Source organism: Protopterus annectens, chromosome 9.part0 (genome assembly GCF_019279795.1).
Source record: "Protopterus annectens isolate FY-2018-M chromosome 9.part0, PAN1.0, whole genome shotgun sequence".
NCBI lineage: Eukaryota > Metazoa > Chordata > Ceratodontiformes > Protopteridae > Protopterus > Protopterus annectens.
In genome coordinates, this window is record NC_056743.1 from 1,691,535,505 (window position 1) to 1,691,547,594 (window position 12,090).

General features: G+C 40.8%; 1 protein-coding gene across 1 annotated transcript in view; it reads left to right on the plus strand.

Moving 5' to 3' along the window:
* Window positions 1-370: 370 nt before the first annotated feature.
* KEAP1 (kelch like ECH associated protein 1) overlaps window positions 371-12,090 on the plus strand; it is a gene marked incomplete in the record, with an annotated part of 750,841 nt that continues 739,121 nt past the window's right edge. The window contains 1 exon segment of the mRNA XM_044084561.1: window positions 371-810.

Sequence of the window (12,090 nt, forward strand, 5' to 3'; positions counted from 1 at the left end):
TGTAGTCCGTACGTCCAGGTACACCACTGTTGAGATGCCCCATAACACCCGGGTCGAATTTAACAAAATCTTTTGAGAAACAAGGACCCGGCTCGTTAGACGAGTCCTAAACTTCAAAATCGCAATGAAAGCTTAGTATGATTCACATAAGTGACGAAAGAAAACAGTACATTTATAACAAAAAAAACATACGGGAGGGTGGCAAATCGGAAACTGTCCCTGTTGCGGCGAAATATTCAGTGGTTTCTATTTTTAGTTACTTAGTTGCACCATTTGGGCAAACCAAAAAAGATTCCCTGGCTGGACGTATGTTATTACCGGCTGATGACACATAACTCGTAAATTAAGTTCTAAACCCTTTTTCTGCCATGAGATGGCCATCCTGGAGAAGACACAAAGTGACTAATACAACAAGAACAAGATGACTAGCACAATGTGTACCGAGTGCAGTCTCACTGCAGTATGTACACAAGTTTTCGGTGTTACTTTGGGACACACTAGCAGACGACTTTTATTTTGTCGAGTTCGGCTCGCGTTATTTTTCAAATTCTTATTAAAAATAAGCAGTCTTTACAATAAGTAACTGTGTTTTTTTTCGGCTCCCTGCCTTCCTGGATGTAGCTGTTTATGTATTTATACTTGAGCTGATTTTCCCCTTTTTTACGTGTTGTTGTGGGTAAGGACTTTTACGCTGACGGGAGGTGAGGTTTGATGCTCCGCTCTGCTTAGTCATGGTGAACTCAGTATTTCCTTCGCTATAGATATCACTACTATGGAGGAGGCAATGCAGTGCAGATTAATACCCGTTTTGTAAGTAGACTGCTTGATTATATTGTTTGTAATATAACCAATGGGCTGTTGTGTATGTGTGATATAGTGTGTATTTGTAGGTGTGCTGTCTTCCTAAGTCTGTTCACGGTGAATGGTGCTATGAGGAGAAGATGGAGTAATACTAAACCATGGGCAAGTCAGGACAGTGTGTAAAACTGTGTACATATGTATATAAACTGCGGTATAACGGTAGAGGGTTTTCAAGAGTGCAAGCAGGCGCCCACCCGTTTGCTATGCATTAATAAGTTGATCAGCTTCACTTGAACGTGGTGAACATTTGTGTTACTGTTGTGCAGTGTTGATTGTCCGAAAACAGAAACAAGTGAAAGTCTGGAATATTCCTTACCTTAACTTTTTAAATGTGTTGGAGCCTATACATATTTGTGTAAGAGGGTAGCATTTATTTCGTAGTAGCAAAAATCAGTGAATTGTGTATCCATTGAAATAAAGCGTTTGTTTATATTTATGTAGATAAGGGAATTTTACGTTTTTATTTTTGTCTGCCTCTGCATTGTTTTATTCTATTGTAAAGTAAGTAGGATATATGTAAGGTAAAATATGTTGTCTTCGCTCTGGAAGTTCATGATTTAACTGAGTTGCATTTTCTTATTATTCTTTTTTGGAAGTCATCGGCGCGCTTTGTTTTTTTTCTTTACTAGTTATTTAACTTTTTTTTACCAGACAGTTAAAAGTATATGAATAGTAGCTATTGTCAGTAATGACTTACTATACGTCGGGATTACTTAGTTTGAAGACGTGCTGCAGAACCCAACAATCTTCATAACTGTTAATGTGAAAAAAGTAGCCATGCTTGAATTTCTGGATTTTGGATGTGTAGATTCTTGTGAAAGATATCGCTGTACGTGCACTGGGTTAGTCATCTTTTTGTGGGGATATTATTCTACTGTAGTCCTAGGCCTTAAAGGCCTCGCCCAGAGACTGTACACTGTGGTATTCTCCGTTTGCAGTCTCAAAATAAACATTAACTGTTCTAACAACACTTTGTGCAAACTGCAACTCGGGGTTAATGGTAAAAATCTTTAAAATAACCTTATTTATGGTTTTAGCTGGTTGGGTTTAGGTGTTTCTTGAAGTAGTTTACTTATGCAGCAAGTTGAAAATTAGTGCTTTTCATCCCTGCTCAGTTCCCAAACTACATTGATACAGTCGCACACTTTTACAGACTTACGGGTACAGCACTTCATCCCAATGGTTTTGTAACGGCTTTCCAAAGAGGTTTGTATGCAAGTGTATTCAAGAATTCAGATATGCATATAAATCGCTATGAAAATAAGCAGGTTGGTAGGTGAACAGGGCAAGCCTCGTTTCATTAAATGATGCACTAGCATATCTATGAAGTAATGATGATTTAGTGTTTAAAAGTCTGATTTTTTTTTTTCTGTTGTGGAAATTGTTGTGTGTCTGCAGAATACAGCTGCTATACTGTGCATTGCCATAGTAATTGAAGAGTGGTACTTGATGTCAAGTTGCACTTCTTTACCATATTAACTATGAAGTGGATCTTCCTTGATGGGGCTTACTGTGCGTGTACATGCATGTGCTTACTTCCACTATTTGGCATCTTGCATCTCTTTGCTGCTGCAAGTCCCTACGCTCTGGAATGTACACATTTCCATGATGGTTTGTACTGTGATGTAATTTTATTTGCTGCGTAAGCCCACTTAACCCTACACCCACCAGGTGTCATCCCTATCCACTGACAGACATGTGCTTTCAGATCAAGAACAGCGACTACGATGGTTCATAAGTGTGTTCTACGCTAATGGCCGTGGAGCCTTTACAAGCCTAGCCTATAGGATTGCCCTGGCATTGTGCCACCTGACATTAGTTCCCAGTGACTCTTGTCGAGTAGAGCCACTGGAGAGATCCCTGGGGTGAATTTTCTATTTCCCATCCACTCATCAATTCCATTCTGTAAGAGGGCCAGTGAGGTGCTCTGTTTGACATGTATGGGAAGTCTATTCCATAGCACGGGCAGTCTCTGGGTTATGAATTTGTCCCTCCCGCACGCTCTGTTGATTGCGGTAATGAGGTTGAGGTCTCTGGAGTGTGTGGTGCAGAGGGATTGGGATTTCTTTAGATATAGTATTTCTAACAGACCTGGGTCAGAGATTGCCTGTAAGTAGGCGATTATATGAGAGAGAATAGCTGGAGTTTTTTTTTGTCTGTCCATATAGGGCAAGTGTTTAAGGCCTAGCATCCTCATTGTGGGGTACTTTTGTGGCCTCTCCAGTTGTTGCGGGTGTCTAGTGAGGTACATGCTAAGTGGTGCATTGTAAGAGTCTGGGGAGACTATGACCTCTCTTCCTGGATGCAAAACCCTTAGTAATGAGATGTGCCACACAACTTTCTTTCCACAGTGGCAATGTGGTGGTCAGAAGAGAGGTTGCTGTCCTCCTCTGTTTCCCAGATCTCTTATAACGTCTTCTATGTTCAGTGGACTACCATCGATGTGGGAATTCATGGAAACCGGGTTTTTCCCAAAGGGGATGACGACGACACATTTTTTGGTATCGAGCTTAAGGCCATGGTTCTGACATCAGTCGTTGGTCTTGGTGATGCCTTTCTGTAGGATGTCCACATCACTTGGAGAGTTAATAATAGTTCCCAACTTGCAATTGTCTGTGAACTTTGTCAGCCAGAGTCCATTCGTGTTGGCCTGGACTTCAGAGAAGTAGATACTAAACAGGAGAGGACCCAGGGCCGAACCCTTTGGGACTCCACTCGTGACTGGTCGGCAGTCTGACTTGGAGCTTGGCATTAGCTACTTGGTCACCGTATTATACAGAGAAGTAGATACTAAACGGGAGAGGACCCAGGGCCGAACCCTTTGGGACTCCACTCGTGACTGGTCGGCAGTCTGACTTGGAGCTTCGAGTTAGCTACTTGGTCACCATATTATACTGGTGCAAGTTAAGAGGGAAATAGTTGTAAAAGGCCAGTTGGAGTTGCTACCTATACTTCTGTAGGATAGTGAGGGGATTCCTAAGTAATCTAGGTGTGTCTTCTTGATTAGCTGATAAGTAGGAATGTGTCAGCATAGAGGCTGTAGCTGGGGAATTTCACAAGACCAGTTATAATAGTCAGTAGAGGGGAAGATCTAGTCAGAAGGCCCCCACGCTGTGACTATGGAAGGAAACATTGAAGGCTGAAAGGGCAGCAGTGACTAGGGCATGTCAGAGATGGATGTGGCAAATACTGGAGGCAACTGTTTAATGAGGAGCAGACAGGACTATAGGTGGATCCAGAGAACTCCACTGTTTTCTTCTCAAAGGACAGAGGTTTACGTAGACTCCCAGTAGATGAAAGAAGGTCTGAGGAAACCTTCCCCAAAAAGATTTTGACTCGCACATAAGTGAGGGACCTGAAGAGCCAGGATACTGACAGGAGGTGGAGTCCCCATGAACAGCTGTGCCCTCAAGTAAGCTCCCATAGTTCTGGGTCAGGGGCAGAATAGCTTTTGGATAAGCTGGTTGGATGTGGAGTTGAAGACTTGGTTTTAAACAGTAGCCCAGAGTATTTTTTAGCCAATTTGGAAATCCATTGTGACATGATGGTTAAGGGGCCATGCCAGATATCAAGAAGGAAGGAGCAGGTACTTCTGATGAAATCTGGGGGAAATGTTCCCAAGTCACCCAGAGGGCAAAACATCTGTTGTCTCAGCCTGTTAGAATTCACCCAGAGGAGAAAACATCTGTCAGTTTTGGCCTTTGAGTTTTACAGACTGAGAAATAGCAGTAAAATAAGAGGATGTGGTGTAAGCCTGGGAATAGGGGCATTCAGAAGGGGTTTGTGTACGCCACTGTTCATTTGAACATCATGCTGTCAGGAATCACGGATGGAAGAGTTGTTTTGCTCTAGAAGTGGATATGACCTCCTATGGAGAGCACCCTCCCTCTCTAGGTGCTTGAACCAATTGACTACCACTCCCTTTCTTTCATTTGGAACCAGAGAGGCATCCCAGGGAGATGGGCAGTGAAAACTCATTCTTCAGGAGTTGGATTTACCGTGATGCTGCTGTTTTCAGGAGGAGGGAGGTAGTATTGTAGTACTAATAACTTATTGTTAGCTATAGTGGTTTGCTTGTTGTGTGATATACACAGGTTATAGAGAAATTTTGTGTAAGATCTTAGGGAAATTAGAGCACATTTCATGTCTCTGTGTGCTGTTTTAAGTGCCATTGTGTCTTGAGTGGAAAAAAATATCCTTGCATTCCTTGGAATTCTTGTATTCAGTGGAAGTTTGGCTTAATGGTAGTAGCTTTGGATCCAGAAGTTAATTTGGTACTTTTCTGTTAAACCTCTACCATTTCGTGCTGCTGTGTTTTGCCAGTATTTCGTCGGCAGTTTGGATTGCCACATATTTTTTAAAGGAATGAACTGCAGGTGGAAAAGTGCCATTTGAACTTAACCTCTGTCGATGGCAGCATTAGTAAGTGGCAGTTGGTTTTGTGTAAGTTATGAGATGCGTCTTACAGCAGTTTATCCAAAGTGGCTGCCTTTAATGACAATTTTCAGTTCTTTTATGTCCCCAAAAGTGCAAGTTGAAGAGCACTGTGGAGGATCTGCCTAAGCCACTTTGTTGAAAATCGAACAATTTGTCAGTATTTCTCCAGAGCTGGCTTTTTCCGGCTGTGACACATCTTTCATTTGGGGGCACAATTTGGTGCATGGAGTGCTAGTGTACTTACAGGTACTGAGCTCAGGGGAATAGAGGAGAAGAGAGAATTCTCTAGGGGAAGACAGTGAGCCAATAGATTTGTAGCTGTTCACTTAAAAGTCAAATATGAAGTAGTTTTGAAGAGGACACTGATGCAATTAAAGGCTGATAACCACTCTCTCTGGATGAATAGCGTGACTTGTATAGGGTGTGAAAACGGCACTTGGACTTTATGGTAAATATTTACTGTTATCTTTCAAAGCACACGTACCAAGTCATATTAATGAAGCTGTTGTGTTTGTCTTTAGCATTTAAATTTGCTGGAAGCCACTGTCAATTGTAGGAGGAATTATTTATTGAAGTGATTGAAATATAACTGTCTTAAATTCCTGATTAGTGAGCCCTGTCTTACAAAGGCAAACAAGGTTTGGAAAGAGACTTTTTTTTTTCTCATTGTATTAATAATTATCCATCTCACTTACAGTACAGACATGAAAGAAGCTAATCCAAACTGCTGACCAAATACTGGCAAAACACAGCAGCGCGAAGTGGTAGGGGTTAAACAGAAAAGTACCGTTAATTTTATTCCTCACTCACAGGTGGATTAGCTGGAAAGTGTGATTAGGTTTAGTGTGCTTTAGTCTTTTTCGGGGGAATAAGCCATAATGGTATTTTAGCTGTTCATCTTTCCTTGAAGATGATGGCATTACAGTGTTTAGGAGAGAACTTAAGTAACTACTGTTGGGGCCCAAAATAAGTTCTATTATTTACAAAACCACACAGTCATGTGATTTCTAAGATGAAAAATAGGGCCAACAGATGTGAACTTAGTGAGATGTATGATTCTTTTAAAAAAATAAAAAAACCTTATTAAATGGTAGATGTGGGTTGAGCAAATAACTGTTCCTGATTTTTTTTTTTTCTTTATCCCTCCTAAAATCGATGACCTTTGGAGAAAATGTGAATTACACTTGGTAAATAATAATTACAGTTAAAGACTTATTTCAGGAAATGTATATTAATTCACATTCTCTTATTCTGTCAACATCTCTGGTTAATGGTAATAATTGTGTCCCTGAATCGTTGAGAGCTATGAATGGAACTACTAGAAACAAAATTAACCAGTAAAATGTGAGCCAGATGCTGATATAATTGCTGTGAAGTACACAGCGTGTCTACGATGAAGGTGGTTGCATTGTTTTTTAATTGGGGCTTAAATGTAACTATAAGCACAGTTAGTCCCTAATAACCAGTTATCAAACACACATCTACAACATTAATTTTTGTAAATTTTCCACAACTTGTAAAAAGAGAGAAGTGTGTCAGGAGAATTTGCCTGCTAATTTTTTTTGAAGGAAAAGGATACTAAAATATTGGGAGGGTGGCCTAATGGTTAAGGTGTTTGCCTTACAAACACAAGGTGCAGGGTTTGAGTCCCACAAGGAATAATTGACTTGGCTTAAAATGGTTCGCAAGGGCAGCTAGCTTAGTACTAACCTATGAACATGCATTAGCGGCAATGGTGTAGAAGTGCAATTTGACGGGAAGCATGTGGATCTTGAATGGAGTATACTTTTCTTATAAAATGCTAGGAAGTATTTGAAAGAGCTTTGTGTTATCCATCTGTGCTGGCCATTGGTTGGCATCATTTGATCAGAAACTGGTGGCATTTTGAGCATAAATTTAAAAGGCTTAGATTTCTTGTTTAATAGCACATCAGTGGATTCTTATATTTTGAGTTGACTGACTTTAAAAAACTAGGAATGGTAAAAAGGAATTCAGTTTGAAAGCAAAGACAAAATGATGTTCAAAATCCATTTTGTTCACTCTACAGAGAGACAGCAGCAATGTCTTGCATGATTACGTTGATTAATCCAGTATCCTGGGATGTAGCCTAAGAATGGAGTTGTGAAGGGGATAAAAAAACATTTTTGAAAAGGTTAAGATGGTTATTGATTCTGCAGCTGACATATTATGATGTGAATGAACCAATTTTCTTTAGATGTCAGCCAGAATGACATGAGCTGTGATCTTACTAGCCCAGATGCCTATAGGTTAGGATCAAGTCACAAATGTGCCTACATTTGTGAGCAATCCCCTGACTGTGTATGGTAAAAAAGTTCACTTGGAACTGGACCACAAACCCTTGCAAGGCGTGCAGAATGTCAATTACATGTTACTGGAAAGCAATGCAGAGATTAGATGAAAAAACTCCTTTCAGGGTGTTGAGTAGACTGTGTTTACCAGAGAAGCATGAAGGCCTTCTTAAATACTAGAAATTCTATGGGTAAAAATGGAGCTGCAGGTGAGAAAGTAGAATAAATACATAGGTATGTCAACGCTGTTTTGGATAAGCTACTTTGAATGTATGCGACAGGTGGGCATAATCCAAAATTGTCCAGTGAGTAAATTTAATAAATGTTTAGAAAATGTAACCAGTATTTACAGAAAATTTTAGTTAGAAAAAAATGTTCAGGCTCAACACATTATCAAATTTTATAGTAAATAACTTTACCATTCTAATTTCTCATGTTTCATAAGTAACATTTCTAAATTGTTCCAGCAGCCAACATTAGTCCTGTTATTTAGAGGTCCTAATCTTAATGTATTTTCCAAATTGCAAGTAACTCTCCAAAACATAGTTAAGCGAGAATGCTAATTCAGATTGCCTTTTTTTTTGTAATTCATTTTTTAGCAACAGCTAGTAACCCCCAAAGCAATGCATACTGTTTACTTTTTTATTTTCAACAGTTTTGATTGCAGTACCCTAAAGTTGCAATTCTATTTTACAGTAAACTTTTACCTTGTCACAGTCTACAAATGTATCCAGTCTGCTCTTAGTCTACAAATGTAAAACATACATCTCCAACGTATTAAAGGAAACTATTTTGTTAAATTTAGACTGGAGCAATACATATTCTATATGTATTTCCTCAGTTTCCAGCATGTATTAGATCATGTTAATATAACAATTCAGTAATAGAGCTTTATTCTATTCATTCAGTCAACTTGTCAAGAAATTCCAATATCTATGAAAATTATTCAGAATCATTTTGTATAATTAAATTTATTGTGCATGACGTTTTTCCTTATAAATTTGGTGTAGATTTCTGTTGATTTTAAAACATTGTGATTAATCTATTCCTAATGCAGTGAATGAGTAAATGTTTATGATCAGTTGTGGATTTTAAAACCTCGTGATTAATCTATTCCTAATGCAGTGAATGAGTAAATGTTTATGATCAGTTGTGTCTAGTGACATTGTCATACCACAGTATTATATAATTACTTAGCATTTGTCTTTAGTTTGGCCCTCTTAATCCTGTTGTGTATGATATAAGAATTATCAGAAATTTCCAATTTTTTTTTAATAAGGGGAATTAAGTGTCTTTAATGGTAGCTTTTGTTTTAGCAGAATCTAGTTTTGTAAAATAATTTCCAATAGTTTTGATAACCATAAAATTTAAAATGATTCCAATCATAATTTTTTTTTAAATTTTAGATTTAATCATACGTGCTCTATTTAATGCATGTGCAATTGATTGTACCAGATATCTGGTAATGTCTTAAGCATTTAATTTTTTATCATTTATAAAAACGCGCATTAATTTTTCAATTGTAAAGGAAAGTCCGTGCCAGTTTTTATTTATAACTTCAGTAGCAATTTGACTTCACAATGGCATGACCAAAGGGCAACTTCAGGTGCACACTCCAGTCCAGCTGGTAAATCTGAGTATCCGGAGGCCATGTTACAACTGCCTCATGTACACAGACAACCCTGTCCTCTTACCACAAAACGCTAACATATGCGAGAGATGCAATTATACAGCCAAATTGGAAGATAAGCTGTCTCCACCCAAGACTGGAACAGACAGTCAAGAGGAGAAGGTTAACTTATGCACCACAACTCCAGCCGCACACAGACCTACTAAAACAGCACTGGCAAAAAATACACATAAATACACAGTCATACTCGGAAGCTCTAAATAAAAACCTGCAAAAGCATCCGAGACCTCCAAAGCAGGCACCCAAACAACCTGCACTTCCCGTGTCAAACCAGACAACAAACAACACAAAATCAGTGTGCCGCACAATCGCAGCCCTTAAGGCAAAATAACATGCCTAACACACTAGTAATAGGTGACTCTATAGTCAGGCACACTGACGTCCCACTCACTAGACTGGACAAGCAGAAGGTTACTGTTAGCTGCCTGTTGGGAGCCAGAATCTGCCACATAACACAAGCACTCGGGTCACTCCAGAACAAGTACAATGAGTCTGTCATTGTTCATGTTGGTGTGAATGACCTGAGACGTACCTCCCTGGACTCCATGAAAAGAGACATGGAAGAGCTCTCTGATCATGTAGCCCAGGCTGGTATGAGTAGCATCCTGCCCTCACCAAGAATGGTACCTCGGTATAAAGAAAAAAATGATACATTTTAACAATTGGCTAAGCTTCTGGTGTCACTCAAAGGGGATCCAGTGTTCGTCAGCCTGGGACGACCTACTCGACAAGCCGCGTTGTTTCGCAAGAGACTGGTTGCACCTGTCACCCCTAGGCTTTTGAATACTGGCCAAGGTTCTTGCTGCCCCCATAGTGCCTTTTTTAGGCAAGGCTCAAAAGTCAAACCCATCTCTGTTAACAAAAAACTGAGGGTTATGCTACTCAGCGCCAGGAGTTTATATTTCAAAATGCACGTGCTCGAAGCACTCTTCAGTATGATGAACGTAGACATCTGTGCAGTAACTGAAACCTGGTTTAAGGCTCCAGAGAGCACCCCAGCACTACCGGGCTATAACTCCTACCACATGTTTCGGCCACAGAATATGGACCGAAGCACAAAAGGAGGGGGTGTATCCATATTCATCAAGGATACCTACACCTCCAGGTTAGTGGCGCAGCATGATACCTCTGAGATCATCCATGTGCAACTAACATCGGGCAAATCTGCAATGCAAATTGGCCTGCTACAGATAACCCTCCATGACCCAGGACCACCACTCCACCTTTCTGGAGACCCTGGAAAACATGAAGGTCCTACCAAACACCCTGATATTGGGTGATTTCAATTACCCTACCATTCACTGGGAAAACTACTAGAGTACAAATTCCCAGGCCTAGCACTTCCTGGAATTCATCAACTGAAATGCCCTGGATCAGCTGGTAGACTCCCCTACCAGAGGTGAAAACATATTGGACCTGGTCATCACCAACATGGCCGACAGGTGTTCCACACCGGAGGTCAACCCGTCACTGGTAGATCAGACCATAAACTAATCACTCTGGATGTCCACACCCCACCACCACCCCCAGTTAAGGAAACCACAGTAAAAAACTTTTTCAAAGCAAACTTTACTTAAGACAGAGGTGGTAAGATTCACAGCCCCCATGCTAAAGGATAACGCTGCCCAAGATGCAAAAACCTTTACAAATGCACTCGGAGCACCTACAAGAATGCATGGATCGTGCCATCCCTAGCAAAACCAAGATTCACTTCTCTGAGAAGGAAACCAGTTTGGTGGACCCCTGCAATAATCGGGCTATACAATAGAAGGAGGAAACTAGTTCAGAAAAAAAATCCCAAGAAGGAAAGACATCCTTTTATCAGTAAGAAACTGAGATCCCTCTAGCTATGTTAAGAATCTAAGTGGCAACTCACAGATATGCACTGAGTAGTGCAAAGTAGCACAAAATATACTGAACCTACTGATATTGCCAACATCCTGGCAGATTCAGTGCAAACTTCACCTCCAAAAGGGCCCACAACAATACCAGAAAAGTGTAAGTGTCCCAAAAATTACAGACACACAGGTGAAAACAGCCCTTTCAAAAGCCAAAAACACAGTGTCAGTGGGACCAGATGATGACCCAGGCTGCGTCTTGCACGAACTACAGAACAAACTAACCCCCCACCTAAACATGCTGTTCAACCTCAGCCTCTCCACAGGCTACATGCCCATAGAGTGGTGCACAGCAACGGTTATTTCTCTCCACAAAGGAGGGGCCACAACTGACCCTGGTAACTATCGCCCCTGACTGGCCTGGTCTGCAAGGCTATGGAGCGCATCATCATGGAACTCCTTAAAGACATTGGGAACCTCCAAACACTTGATCCGACCCAGTTCAGCTTTAAGAGCAGATCATGTCTATTAAACCTGGTGGACTTCTTCGAGACGGTCACCAAGGCCATAGACAAGGGAAAGAGCCTACTTTGACCTCGCCAAGGCTTTCGACACCGTTCCCCACTTGGGTATTACAGAAAAACTCACCAGCCTGAACATAAACCCCTACGTCATGAGATGGGTTGCCATCTGGCTTACAGACAGAATTCGCACGGTAAGAATAGCGGGCTCCAGGTCAGACTCTAGACCAGTCACAAGTGGTGTCCCGCAAGGCACGGTCCTGGGACCCCTACTGTTCAGCATATACTTCTCAGAAGTACAGGCAAATGCAGGAGGAGTATGGCTGAGCCATAAATGACTCTCTGGCTGACACGGACATCCTCCAAAAAGGCCTTACTGAGATGGGCACCTGGTGTCAAAGTCATGGCTTCAAGCTAAATGCCACAATGTTAGT